A 15,894-nucleotide genomic window follows, 5' to 3' on the forward strand; every position below is an offset into this window, starting at 1 on the left:
CCTTAACTTCTTCAACCTTTATATTCCTACAATATCCAAAATCACGACACCTTTCGGAGTACTCCAAATCTCCCAACACAATATCTTTGTTCCCTTCATCGTTCAAGAGTTTGTGGAAGTACGACTGCCATCTCCGTCTAATGAGGGCATCCTCCACTAGTACCCTACCATCCTCGTCCTTGATGCACTTCACCTGATCCAAGTCACGCGCCTTCCTCTCCCTCGCCTTGGCTAGTCTGTACAACTTCTTAACCCCGCCTTTGTCCTCTAGTTCTGCATACAGGCGTTCAAAAGCCGCTGTCTTTGCCGCCGTAACCGCTAACTTTGCCTCCCTCCTCGCCATCTTGTACAATTCCCTATTCGTTCGCCTCTCTTCATCATCCTTGCTGTCTACCAACTTCGCATACACCACATTTTTTGCTTCCACCTTCTCTTGAACTCCTCCATTCCACCACCAGTCCCCTCGGTGCCGACCACGGCTACCCTTCGAGACCCCCAGCACCTCTCTAACTACTTCCCTAATGCAACTGGCCGTCCTATCCCACATATTGGTCGCCTCCCCACTACTCTCCCAGGATCCCATAGATCTCAGCTTCTCCCCCATCTCCAGGGCACCCGTCATGGTCAAACTCCCCTATTTGATCCTAGGCCTGTCGTCCGCGACCCTCTTTCTCTTCCTCATCTTGATTTCCAAATCCATCACCAAAAGCTTATGCTGGGTCGTTAGAAAAGATACCAAATATAGAAAAGAGATAAAAAATTATCTCACAATAATATAAATTTTTTGAAAAACAATTAAATGCTTATAGCCTCAAGCAAGATCTGTTTTCCATTAAATCCATTCTCTAAACACTAGCCATATTATCAATTCCATTAACACTGTGTTACACTTTCTCCTGTCATCATTTCTGTTTATAACTCCTGTTTTCTACTGGTACTATTTGATCGAAAAATTTTCAACCTAAATGTGATGAAATGTTTTGCCTTATAATTTTTGTATTTGAATAAAGAAATCGCCCAACTTACCAACTTTTTTAAGAGAAACGAAAAAACAGCGGATTTATAATCGTAATCATTATTTGCAAAGGATTTTCTTTTTCCAAAGCTATGTTGTGAATGCAGTGTTCAACCTCCTCATACGTTTCTTCTTCCACTGGACTCACATTTTGAATAAGTGATAACATTCCATCAACATGCCTGGTCTCTTACTCTGCCGGAACCTGATATTAAAGGGATTAAATAGAAAGATCAAGAAAGTCAATCACCTTTATATCATAATTATGCAAGACGCAAAATAATATATAATCAAGGACTACATATACATGTACTACAAAATTCCCAATTTATAATACTGAAAATTCAAGCAATGAAAAGTAAAAGAAAATAAAAAGCTATGGTTGGTGCGTAAAAGTAGTGATATGGGTATTTATCAATCCATCTACTTCGTAACTTCCCCTCCAATCACTCTTAATTAACTTCCCTTAAATCTCTCTTAAATCAAAAATTAGTTTCTTTTAAAAACTGAAAGATTAAAAAAAAGTGGGATCTAAAATTCAGTAATTTGAAATCTAAATCTAAAATAATGTTTTAAAAAAAAAACATAAAGATTAAAAAAAAAATGTGTGTTCAAATAAGCAACATCAAACCAGTTTTTTCTAAACAAATAAAAAGTGTAGAAAGATGTACTTGTTTTTTATTAATTTAAAAAATGATTATGTAAATTTAAATATTATTTAAATTAAAAAAAAACTTAAATAATTATTAGATAACCTAAATAATATTTTTAGTAATATATATCCACATAGATATAGATTATCAGGTTAGTAGGATAAATGATTCCTATATTTTCTTCACATTAGATTAAATAACTTGGTTAATTTGAAGAGAAACTGATTCCTATATTCTTTCCACATTACTTTTATCAATGGTAGATCTTATTTTTTTATTATTTTGTATTTTAAAATTTGAATTTCTCTAGCGATGACACTTGTCATCATATCCCACTACCCTTAAATCTCTCGTAAATATAAAATTAGCTTCTTTTAATATTGAACGAATAAAAAAAATGTGTGTCCTACTGTGGGAGATTGCAGCTACAATTTAGGGAAAGTGAGATCTAAAATTATGCAATTTGAAATCTAAATCTAAAATAATGTTTTTTTTAAAAAAAACATAAAGAGTAAAAAACAAAACTTGTGTTCTAATAAGCAACATCAAAAACCAGTTTTTTTCTAAACAAATAAAAGTGTAGGTATATGTAATTGTTTTTGATTAATTATAAAAAATGATTATCTAAATTTAAATATTATTTAAATTCAAAAACATAATCAATTATTAGATAACCCAAATAAAAAATTTTAAATAGATATCCACATAGATATAGATTATCAGGTTAGGAGGATAAATGATTTCTACATTTTTTCCACATTTGATTAAATTACGCGGTTAATTTGCAGAGAAACTGATTCCTATATTCTCTCCTCATTACTTTTATGAATTGTAGCTTTTATTTTTTTATTTTTTATTTTGTATTTTTCTGGCGATGACACACTTCATTATATCGTCGTTTTGCCACTCCTATTTTATATAGATAGATTTAATAAAATTATGTTTTAATCTAATAATTTCATGTTTGAATGTTTTGAGTCTCTTAGTCATTGAAATTGACTGTTACTCCATAATAAATGTAATAACTTTGAATCATATGCACTGCTAAGATATTTTTTTATTGTGAGTACTTTATAAAGTAATTCCCACTATTTTAAATATGAAAAATGGAATTGATTCCTTGCTTTATGTGCAAAAGTTTGTAAGCAACCCTTCAGGCATTTATTTGTTTCACATTGAATCTCAACTAAAACAGCAATATCATGAAAAACTTGATGAAGGTTGTCTAGACTCCTCTTCTCTGTATGTCCATTACAACCTTATGTCTAGCTTCGTCCTTAAGATTAATCCGTCTTTCATGGAATAATTTTGCTTTTCACTTTCTCCCGAAATTATCTTCTAATCACTTCATCTGTTAGTTTCCTGACCAATGCTTATCCCTCCACCCATAACATGCATGTATACCTCCAAAATGAAAGTCAATACTTCATAGGCAAAAACTTAAATTTCATATTAAAAATCGTCGCATTTTTTTACAAAATAAATGCAATAAACAAAATAAGAAAAATCAACAACTTAAAATCTTTAAGCAAAAGATTCCAAATATAGAAAAGAGATAAAAAAAATTCTCACAAAAATATAAATTTTTTGAAAAACAATTAAATCCTCATAGCCTCAAGCAAGATCTGTTTTCCAATTTTAAATCCATTATCTAAACACAAACCATATTATCAATTCCATTAACACTCATCACACTTTCTCTTGTCATCGTTTCTGTTTATAAACCCTGTTATCTACTGGTACTATTTTATCGAAAATTTACAACCTAAATGTGATGAAATGTTTTGTATTATAACTTTTTGTATTTGAATAAAGAAATCACCAAACTTACCAACTTTTTTTAAAGAAACGAAAAAACTGCAGATTCAAAATCCTAAACATTCTTGGCAAATGATTTTCTTATTCCAAAGCTATGTTGTGAATGCAGTGTTCAACCTCCTCATACGTTTCTTCTTCCACTGGGCTCACATTTTTAATAAGTGATAATATTTCATCAACATACCTGGTCTCTTACTCTGCCGGAACCAGATATTAAAGGGATTTAAAGGAAAGATCAATAAAGTCAATCACCTTTATATCATAATTATGCAAGATGCAAAATAATGTATAATCAAGGAACTACATATACATGTACTACAGAATTCCCAAGTTACAATACAGGAAATTCAAGCAATGAAAAGTAAAAGAAAATAGAACGCTATGTTTGGTGGATAAAAGTAGTGATATGGGTATTTATCAATCCATCTGCTTACGACCCAATTCGCAAGTCGTGGTGGCACATACACTATCCCTCCGAGTAGGCGAACCACATTACTAATAACAAGTTAAATAAGTGGTAAATCAAATAAGAATAAGTTATCAAGTCTTAAATACTTATCATAACTAGAAATGTCACGACAACCCCAAAATCTAGTCAGAGGGCACAAGAGCACTAACATAATACGGAATAGAAGTCTGAAATACCCGAAGGCTACATATTGTCTGTCGAAATAAAAACAGAAATAAATAGGGGAGGAGGTCCTTCAGGGGCCACGGATGACCAAGTAGCTCACCCTAAATGACTGAAAGATGTCACCCTCGCCTATCAGCCACGGGGTGTAGAATTGGAACCTGGATCGTACTCTGCATTCAACAAAAGTGCAGCAAAAGTAGTATCAGTACAACACTTGTACCGGTAAGCATCATAGGCCGACAATGATTAGATAACGCATGAACAAGTTGAAACCAACAAGTACCATATAGAGCAAACAGGTATGGTCACGTATCATATACAAGTAAAGTGTAAAGGAATCATGAAATCAACCAAGACAGATATAATTCACCAAATGATCAGTCAAATATATGAGTGGATGAATGCAATGCAATAGTCACATCTCTCACTCCACTCTCGTACAAACATGCTAAGGGCAGTGCCTCAAAGCCATGACCCATAGGGGACCCGCGAAGTCCATGTACCACTCGTGTCTTCGGCAGAAACCTCGGAGGCTATTAATCACTCTCAATCTCCGGCAAAGACCTCGGAGTCTCTCTGTCACTCTCCATCTCCGACAAAGACCTCGGAGTCTCTCCGTCACTCTCAATCTCCGACAAAAACCTCAGAGTCTCTCAATCACTTAGCTCACCATCATCACAAGAATAATATGGAAAGCACGTCATGCATGATATCAGTCTCAACAATATCACCAATGAACAATCAACAAATACAAGTCATAATAATGTTATCATTCCTTTTCATATGATGAGGGAGCTAGTATATGACAGAGATGCAAACAGGTGATAATCACAGAAAATAACGCATAAGGCGACAAGCCCACATAACAGCTGACAAAGCCAACCTAATTGGAATCCACCTCCACTTCATGCACGAAGGCCTATATGCTATCCCCGTCACTTTCTACAACTACATACGATTCTCTAATCAAAGTCTAACTAAAGTAGACCGTAACCTACCTCAATGCCGAGCAGGTGCCACGAACAATCAAACTAATGCCTTCCCTTTGCGTAGAGCCTCTGAATGATCAAAATCTATCAAATATGCGATCTACGTTAGAATACGAATCTAAGGACACCCATATTGCTATATTTATACTCAAAACCCAAAAACGCGCCCGAAAAGTGACCTCAGGCCCACAAGGGCAAAACTATAATTTTATTAAAAAACTGACATACAATAGCCTAAAGTTTATGATTCTCAAAAATCATTGAAATCCGATCACGAATGATATTTTTTTTTTCTTGTTATAAGAAATTAATCATGTATGTAATTAGTTAAATGTTGAATTGTAGTGAGAAAATAAAAATGATTAACTAAAGATTAAGTGGGTAACTAGTGGGGGACAGCCTTTCCACGCATGACTATTAAGTAAAGAAGCAACAAACTCATGTACGTATATATTAATTTGGTGGCCATCATTAGTCTTGACAATTTATAAAGGCTAGGGGTGGGCCCACATAGAAAGAAAAAGAGGGTTTCATTTTAATTGCACTTTGGAAAGTTGCTAATTTTCTTAAACAAATCAACAAAGTTTCTATAATTCCTAACAGGAATATGATTCCATCTAGAGCAAGCCACGTGATTTTTATTTATGGTAGCAACAATTTTTACTCCAAATGCATAATAGCAAATTCCACATTTTACTTGAAAACTCGTTTCCATGGAAAACCCACCAATTTCTAATCTAAACTCATGGATGATATCGCTAAATAATGGATGATATCACGAGGAAATATTTAATTTAAGATTAGAAACTTACCCCCGGTATCATCATCCAAACTCAATTTGTGGAGGTCATAACCAATCAATTTAACATTACATCCCAAAGCTAACATTTGAAAAAAATAAATGTACCCCTTTTTATTTTTCCCATGAATACGAACTGGCAGACCAACAATTCACCAGTAACTTCTCAAAGCTTTTCATTTTGCAAATTAGCAACAACACTACCACCCCCACTAACTATCGAAATTAGTTCCTTGGAATATACAACAAAAAGTTGACACGTCATAGGTAGAATTCAGGGAGAAATTACCACAAGTGCTAAAAACTCAAACTACTAATACAAAGGACAGAGCAAACATGCATATACATGGGAATGGGAAAATAAGCAAGCATTGAAGCAAATGTATAATGCAAGAACACATCCTAATTTGGAATAGAAATCTTACAATTTCTCTGGCCTGTTTCCTTCTCTTTCTATCTTTTGCCTTCTTTCCGTGTAAATAAAAAACAAACCTTCCACTTAATTCCTCTTTTATTCCTGGCAATATCATAAAAGTGGCTTGCCCACTTCATTTATTTCTAATTGAGTACATATTATTGTCAACTCTCCTTGGGTTACGTAAGACCACCAAATGGTGGGCTGGCCTACTTTATTTATTTATTTATTTTACATTTCAAATGTCACTCATTCCTGACATCATAATAAAAGTGGCTTGCCCACTTCATTTATTTCTAATTAACTACATATTTTTGCCAACTTTTACGTGAGACCACTAAATAGTGGGCTGGTCCACTTTTTTCCTTTTACATATCAAATGTCTTCCTAAGACATCAATTGCCCTTTCACCAGATGTAATATATCATTAGTCCTCAAATTACTTCACTCTATTTATCATCTCATATAAACTATAACATGTATTAAAATCATATAAATAAATACAATATAGTCCCATACCCTTTTCGTAGTTTTAAAGTGCTAAACGACCAAACGGGTCATTACATCAGATACCAATCAAACAATCGCTCGTCCTCGAGCAACTAGGGTAAAGGTGGACAAAATGAGGTACCTGAACTGTCGAACAACTGAGGATATCTACTCCGCATATCTGCCTCGGTCTCCCAAGTGGCCTCCTCAACCGGACGGTTCTTCCACTGCACCTTGACTGAAGCAATATCCTTGGACCTTAACTTTCTCACTTGCCTATCTAGGATTGCTACCGGCTCTTCCTCGAAGGATAGATTCTGATCTAATAGTACCGAATCCCACTGAATGATATAAGACCCGTTTGAATGGTACTTCTTCAGCATGGAAACATGGAATACCGGATGAACACCTGCCAAACCTGGTGGCAAAGCCAACTCATAAGCCACCTCGCCAACACGACGAAGAATATCAAAAGGGCCAATAAACCTCGGGCTCAACTTGCCCTTCTTCCCAAATCGCATCACACCCTTCATGGGTGAAACCTTCAATAGGACCTGCTCCCCAACCATGAACTCCATATCACGAACCTTCCGGTCAGCATACTCCTTCTGCCTACTCTGAGCTGCCAGAAGCTTTTCCTGAATAAGTTTCACCTTATCCAAAGACTCCCTGAGCAAAGATGTACCCCAAGGTCGAACCTCAAAAGCATCAAACCACCCAATAGGAGAACGAACCCTCCTACCATATAAAGCCTCGCATGGCGCCATATCAATACTGGAATGCTAGCTATTATTGTATGTGAACTCTGCCAAGGGTAAGAATTTGTCCCAATGATCACCAAAATCAATAACACAAGCCCTCAACATATCCTCAAGTACCTGAATAGTCCTCTCGGACTGACCATCTGTCTGGGGGTGGAACGCGGTGCTATGATCTAACTGAGTTCCCAATTCCTTCTACAAAGTCCTCCAGAAATGGGACGTAAACTGAGTGCCTCTGTCGGAAATGATGGAAATAGAAACTCCGTGCAATCGCACTATCTCTCGAATGTAAATCCTAGCCAACTTCTCTGCATTATAAGTAATCTGAACTGGAATGAAGTGTGCAGATTTAGTCAACCTATCCACAATAACCCAAATCGAATCAAACTTGCCCAAAGTCTTTGGAAGACCAACGACGAAATTCATAGCAATCCTTTCCCATTTCCATTCAGGAATGGGCATCCTCTGAAGCACACCACCTGGTCTCTGGTGCTCATACTTAACCTGCTGGCAATTCGAACACTGGGCAACAAACTCCACAATGTCTCTCTTCATTCTACCCCACCAATAGTGTTGCCTCAAGTCATGATACATCTTTGTTGCTCCTGGATGAATGGAGTATCTGGAACTATGAGCCTCTTTCAAGATCAAAGGAATCAAATCACCAACTCTAGGAACGCAAATGCGCCCCTTAATCCTTAAAACACCTTCATGATCAAGAATAGCCTCTTTGGCTTCTCCACTTAGCACTTTATCCCGAATCTTGCACAATTTCACATCCTCAAACTGCTGGGCCCTAATCTGCTCTAAAAGTGACGACCTTGCCTCCACACAAGCTAGAACCTTACCAGGTTCTGAAATATCGAGCCTCACCATAATATTAGCCAAACACTGAACCTCCATAGCTAACGGACGCTCTCCCACAATCAGACGCGCTAAGTTGCCCATACTCACTGCCTTTCGGCTCAACGCATCATCTACTACATTAGCTTTTCCCGGATGATAAAGGATAGTAATATCATAATCCTTGAGCAACTCCATCCATCTACGCTGCCTCGAGTTCAAATCTCTCTGACTAAACACATGCTGAAGGCTACGATGATCTGTGAAGACCTCACAATGAATTCCATACAAGTAATGCCTCAAAATCTTCAAAGCGAAGACTACTGTGGCCAACTCCAAGTCATGAGTGGGGTAGTTCTTCTCGTGAACCTTCAACTGTCTCGAAGCATATGCGATCACCTTACCCTCTTGCATCAACACACATCCCAATCCAATGCGTGAAGCATCACAATAAACAGTAAAGTCCTTTCCCTCCACCGGTAAGGCCAAAATCGGGGCTGAAGTCAATAAAGCCTTAAGCTTTTGAAAGCTCCCCTCACACTCATCGGACCACTGGAAAGGCACATTCTTCTGAGTCAACCTAGTCAAATGGGAAGCAATAGATGAAAATCCCTTCACAAATCGGCGATAATAACTCGCAAGGCCTACAAAGATCTGAATCTCAGTCACCGAAGTAGGTCTGGCCCAATCTCTAACCGCCTCAATCTTCTTGGGATCAACCATAATCCCACCTTTGGACAAAACATGTCCCAAAACTGTTACGGAACTGAGCCAAAACTCGCACTTTGAAAACTTGGCATACAATTTTTTCTCCTTCAACAGGCCAAGCACGATCCTCAGATGCTTTTCATGATCTTCCTTACTCCGAGAGTACACCAGGATGTCATCAATAAACACGATCACAAATGAATCCAAGTAAGGCTTGAAGATCCCATTCATCAACTCCATAAAGGCTGCAGGGGCATTAGTAAGCCCAAAAGACATCACCAAGAACTCATAATGACCATAACGGGTCCTGAAAGCGGTCTTCGGAACATCCTCCGCTCGAATCTTCAACTGATGATAGCCTGACCTTAAATCAATCTTAGAAAAGATCGACGCACCCTGAAGCTGGTCAAATAAGTCATCAATGCGGGGTATGGGATACTTATTTCTGATTGTAACCTTGTTTAATTGCCGATAATCGATACACATCCGCATGGTACCATCTTTCTTCTTCACAAACAGAACGGGAGCACCCCAAGGAGAAATATTGGGTCTAATAAATCCTTTGCTCAACAAGTCTTGCAACTGCTCCTTTAACTTTCTCAACTCTGCCAGAGCCATCCGATAGGGTGGAATAGAAATAGGTCGGGTGCCTGGCTCCAAGTCAATGCAAAAGTCAATATCTCGATCAGGCGGCATACCAGGCAAATCTGTAGGGAAAACCTCTGAGAACTCACGAACAACTGGCACTGACTCTAGGGAAGGAGTATCCACACTAGTATCCCGAATATGAGCCAAATATGCTAAACATCCCTTATCCACTAACTTCTTTGCCCGAAGAAATTATATGATCTTCTTAGGTGATGGACTAGGAGTACCCTTCCACTCTAACCGCGAAATACCTGGCATGGTCAACGTGACTGTCTTGGCGTAACAGTCTAAAATAGCATGATAGGGAGATAACCAATCCATGCCCAAAATAATATCAAAATCCACCATATCCAAAATAACCAAGTCTACCCACGTATCATACCCCATAAATGTGACTACACAAGACCTATAGACCCGATCTACTATCACAGAATCTCCGACAGGAGTAGAGACGCGAATAGGTACATCAAGCATATCACAAAGCATATCCAGAACCGTAGAGAAATAAGTGGACACATAAGAGAAAGTAGAACCCGGATCAAATAAAACAGAAGCTGGTCGGTGACAAACTGAAATAATACCTGTGACAACCGCATCAGAGGCCTCGGCCTCTGGTCTACCCAGAAAAGCATAGAAACGGGCACGTCCACCCTCGGACTGTGTGCCTCCACGACTACCACGTACTGCCTGAGATCCTCCTCTCACTGACTGAGCGCTGTCCCTACCCGACTGATGACCACCTCTGCTAGGCTGATGGCCACCCCTGCCAGACTGCGAACCCCCTCTACCAGAATATCCTCCTCCTCTAGCTGGCGGTGCTGGAGGCCTAGATGTCTGAACTCTAGAACCTTTCCTGGATCTAGGACACTCTCTCACGTAATGTCCTGCCCCACCACACTCAAAACATGCTCCTCTGGATATAGGCTGTTGAACTGTCATAGAAGAACCAGAATACCCTCCGCGGTCTGAAGGTCGAGAGTAAGAACCTCGGGAAGTCTGCTCAGAACTGTGCCCATTAAAACCTGAAGAACCACCTGCTAAAGCCTGTAGTGATGAATGGATGGGACGACTGTAGGGATGATGACGAACCCTGTCATGGTGTCCCCCACCTCTAATAGGACCTCTGAAACTGTCAAATCTACGAGCTTTCTTGTCGTCACCCCCACTATGTGCCCGACCCATCTCTGACTCGACCCTCCTGGCATGCTCTAGAACTGACTGAAATGAGGCCCTAGAAGCCTCCAACTGTAAGGTGGCCAGCCGAAGCAGAAGGTCCAAACCCTTCACAAATCTCCTCACTCTCTCAGCCTCTGTGGGAAGTAATGCCGTCGCATAACGGGACAACGCGAGAAATCTGGTCTCATACTCCGCAACCGACCTACCCCGCTGCTCCAATGTCGAAAACTCATCCTTCCTGTTGTCTCTCAGAGTACGAGGGACATACTTCTCCAGGAACACCTGGTAGAACTGGGTCAAGGTCAAAGGTGGCGATCCAACTGGTCGGCACTCCATGTATGACCTCCGCCACTACTTGGCATCCCCAACTAACTGGAAGGAAACATAATCGACCCCGTGAGACTACACCCAACTTATGAAGCATCTCATGGCAGCTAACAATAAACTCATATGCATCCTCCCCGGGAGTACCATAGAACCAAGGAGGAGACATTTTGATAAATCCCTCAAACAATTTTCGCTCCTCACTGGTCAACACTGGCCCATCCATAGACCTTAGAGCAAAATCAGGCGTTGGAGCAGCATCAATACGGGCAGCCACTGCTGCTGCCGGCAATACCCTCGATGTCCGAAATCCTGAAGCAACAGTAGCATTGGGAGTATGACCTCCCACTCTAGTCTGCGAGCCATCTGGAGCAACTGGAATCATGCCCGCCTGAGCCAAACTGTCAAAGTACCCCAACACTCGAAACACGGCCTCCTGAAAATCAGGAGTAGCAGCGACCCCAGGCTGTGCCTCAGCAGCCCTAATCTCCTCTTCCGGAATGTCGTCAAGCTCCGGAGTCAAATCTCTGTCAAGGTCCTGAGCAGGTGCTGGTGCTTGGTTCCTATCTGGATTAGTTGCATGGCCTCTGCCCCTGCCACGTCCTCTGCCACGTCCCCTGCCTCGCCTACGGACAGCTGCTCGGGCAACGGGTATGGATGCAGGTGTTGGTGCAGGTGCAGGTGCAGGCTCTTGGCCTCCAGTAGCGGTCGATCGCGTCCTCACCATGTATAAGGGAACATAGAAATGAGGTTAAGATACCGATCTGAACAATCTCGCACGAAAAGAATGAACCAGATACCAATCGGATTGAACTAGCATGAAAAGAGAAAAAGAAGTGGAGTGTTTCCTAGATGTCCTATAGCCTCTCGAGGATGGGTACGGACGTCTACGTACCAATCCGCAAGACTCTACTTGTTATATCCCGTATTGTTTTTACGTCGGATTATTTGTAAGCTGAGGTGGGGCCCACACATCGAGATTTTTTTTGGACATCTGAAAAGTCATATGAATCACATATGTGAAGTTAAACACAACTCAAGAAGGACCCTTGGGCCAAATCAAAGTGGAAGTCCTCCAAACGAATATTTTTAAGAAAACGTTTTCGGGTGATCTGACTTCTAGGGGCAAAAACGGTATTATAAGTTTGAAATTTGGAAAAATACTCAGAAATAGAAGTTGTAGATAATTGAATTAGCTTTCCAACCATAGGTCGTGGGTTCCCAGGTGACATCAGTACAAGGAGATATGGACGTTTTAAGATCGAAAGGACAGTGGGCTAGGCCCAACTCGGGATCAACCGAGTTGGCCCAAAAAAATAAAAAATAAACGAATTTAGGCCCAAAAGTGAGGGTGGTCGGCCATACCTGGCCCAACCCATGTCACTTAATTAATTTTTCATGTGATAAATAAGACTAGAAGGGATCATTAGTCTTAGAAACTTCAAGAAAATTTGAGAAAGAGAAAAACAACAAAAAGAAGAACAAAAGCTTAAAGGCCATACGGCCATAGCTTGCAAATTTTTGCCCTTTGAAATCTTTCTCCAAAAATTATTTTCTTGTGGTATTTCTACTAATTCAAGGGTCCTTTACAACTTGGTGTAATTATTTTGGAAGAAAGAGCACTTGTTTCTTCAAGTTGACAACTTGGTCAAGTGAAAAAGATTGTAGAAAAAGGTAAGAATTAATCCCTTTTTATTATGTTATGAAGGTTGGTTTATGTTGTAGTATGTAGAAATGAGTAGAATTTATGGAAATATGGAAGTTTACAAAGTGGGTGTGCATATATGTAAGTGGACATATATGTATATTGTTGTATAAATAATATGAGTTGAATTTTATGTTGTATTCTAGTTGTGGTTATGGTGAAATTTATATTGGAAATGGAAGAAAATGGTTCAAGTTGGCATGGAAAATTATTGGGAATAGTTATAGGAAATTATATGATTTTAATGAAGTTTTTATGTAATTATAGAAGTGGAGTTTTAAATGTGAATTATTATGTTAGTTGGTGAATTTGGAAGGATAATAGTCCATATTGGCATGAAAGATTGGTTGTTAAGTGGTTATGAGAAGTTTTGTGATTTTATGGTAGATTTATGTAATTATGAAAATGAGATTATTAAGGTGCAAATTATGATTATGGTTGATGAAATTGGAAGATGGAAATATGTTATGAATATGTAGATTGAAGATTAGAAGTTTTGGATGGATTATGGTTTTGGTGGAAAGTTTGTATATTTTGTATATCTTGTGAATAATTGGTAGAAACGATATGAAATGCTTCCGAATTATATTGTAATGATCTTGATTAGTAATGAATGTAAAAACATTGAGATTGGTTTGGAAATGTGAAGTTGGAATGAAAGCTATTGCATTATGTTGGAAAGAAGACTAGTTGTGTTATGTTGTGTTTTGTAGTCATGGTTGTTGTCATTGTGTTGATAGTTTGGCCGGGTTGAATTCCCGGATTGTTGTTGATAAAAACATTGGCTAAGTTGAATTTTGGGGATGGTGTATTTATAGGGGAGATGCTGCCCAAATTTTTGTAGACAAGTATTGGTTAAGATTGAAATCTTAAAGCCTTACAATTAACATTTGGTAATTGTGACCAAATTGTAGATTTTGGCGAACTTGAAACTTGATTTTGGAGACGTGTATGAAGTGGAAAAGGTATGTAAGGCTTCACCCTTTCTTCTATGGCATGTCTTAAACGTAATAAGTTGGGTACGAGCCTCGGGGACAACTCTATTTCCCGGAATCCGCACTTAAAGTTTCCCCTTTTTCATTCAGTAGAATTGAATTAGAAATTGTGTAAAATATTGGAGAAACTTCCTAAACATCTAGAACTGGCATAAATATGACCCGACTACCTTAAAACCCTCACAAGTGACGTCATGAAATATAATGTACGTAAATTTGGTACGCCGCCTCATTTGACCCGAGGTGGGCCCATTGTTCCCGGATTTTCCCTATTGCTCCGTTTGACTTATTTTGGGAGTAGAATCCAAAGGAAACTTTTGATCCTCGTTCCGATTATCAAACGATAAGTACTGTACCATTCTAATGGAAATATGTATATGTATATAAAATATGTATATGTATATAAGATATGTAAAAGTATATAAGACATGTATATGTATATAAGATATATATATGTTTATAAAATATGTACATGATATACGTATATGTATACGATGAAAGATCCAGAGCGCTATAGACGCTGATATATGTATATGATACACGTATATGTATATGATAAAAGATCCAGAGCGTTATAGTCGCTGATATACGTACACGATACCAGTATATGCATATGATAAAAGATTCAGAGCGCTATAGACGCTGATATATGTACATGATGTATGCATATGTATACGGGGAAGATGGGAATAAGGGCAGAGCGTTATACACGCATATCCACCTGATCAGTTGGCATTACATGACATGATATCGTCCCGGACGCGGGATGCCCGGACGCGGGATGTGTATTTATGGCTAAATGGATCGGCTGTCGACGCCTCGGCAATATGACATGTTCTATTTTTATATATATATGAACAAGAAAAGATTTTCAACGGAAAGCTAAGCTATGATATGATACGCTATGATACGCTATGCCATGATATGATACGCTACGACAAGCTATGCTATGATATGATAAGCTATGCTATGATATGACAAGTTACGCTATGGCATGATACACTATGACACACTATACTATGACATTGACATGATATAACACGATACGACATGCTGTAGTAAGACATGACATTACACGATATAATATGCCATGATAAGACACGATAGGATACGACCTGATATGCCACGATAGGATACGACCTGATATGCCACGATAGGATACGATAGGGCACGATAGGACACGATACGACAAGATACGACATAATATAAGTTCTATTTTCTACGTTCATGGAGGGGAAACGTTTTTAAAAGGGAAAGACAAGCCATGCATGATAGCCGCCCAAAAAGGGGCCTTCCTATGTACAGGTTACTTTCTTGCCTCGTTATATGTCCTGTGACTCCATGATATTATTAATCGCACTCTATGTTATTGCTTGCATTGTCTTCCATGCCTTACATACTCGGTACACTATTCGTACTGACGTCCCTTCTTGTGGACGCTGCGTTTCATGCCGCGCAGGTCAGCAGACAGGTGGACGTGATCCTTAGAAGCTCTACCAGCCGCACTTGACAGCGCTCCAGTTGTTCCGGAGCCTCACTCCAGCGGTACTATTTTATGCATATACATTCGGGCTTGGTAGCACCCCGGCCCTTTCTATGTATAAGTGTACTATGTCTAGAGGCTCGTAGACAGATACGTACAGTCAGTCAGGTACAGATATATGTATAGTGTTTTGGCATGTTAATATTGTTGTACAAGGTAATAACGGAGTTTATTAGTTTATGTTCAAGGAAAAAAAATGGCTCGGTTTACACGGCTTGCTAAGAGGTACAGGTAATACGATAGATAAGGGGTGCTCGGTACAAGTATCGGGTACCCGTCGCGGCCCCTAGTTGGGTCGTGACACTACTAGACATTGCTCTTGTACTCATTAGACCAATTAACCTAGAAGCTCTGATACCAACATGTCACGACCCAATTC

The 15,894-nt window shown here is 39.1% G+C and overlaps 2 long non-coding RNA genes across 2 annotated transcripts; one reads left to right on the plus strand and one right to left on the minus strand.

Annotated features, from left to right (window-relative positions):
• Positions 1 to 3,721: 3,721 nt before the first annotated feature.
• LOC132642301 (uncharacterized) lies at positions 3,722 to 6,502 on the minus strand. Its single transcript, XR_009583094.1, has 3 exons — positions 6,334 to 6,502; positions 5,119 to 5,193; positions 3,722 to 4,290 (listed from the first exon to the last, which is right to left on the minus strand). It is a non-coding gene; the product is annotated as an uncharacterized LOC132642301 (long non-coding RNA).
• Positions 6,503 to 12,651: 6,149 nt separating this feature from the next.
• Positions 12,652 to 15,678, plus strand: LOC132642302 (uncharacterized). Its single transcript, XR_009583095.1, has 2 exons — positions 12,652 to 12,946; positions 15,432 to 15,678. It is a non-coding gene; the product is annotated as an uncharacterized LOC132642302 (long non-coding RNA).
• Positions 15,679 to 15,894: the final 216 nt, after the last annotated feature.

Source organism: Lycium barbarum, chromosome 5 (assembly GCF_019175385.1).
Source record: "Lycium barbarum isolate Lr01 chromosome 5, ASM1917538v2, whole genome shotgun sequence".
Classification (NCBI taxonomy): domain Eukaryota; kingdom Viridiplantae; phylum Streptophyta; class Magnoliopsida; order Solanales; family Solanaceae; genus Lycium; species Lycium barbarum.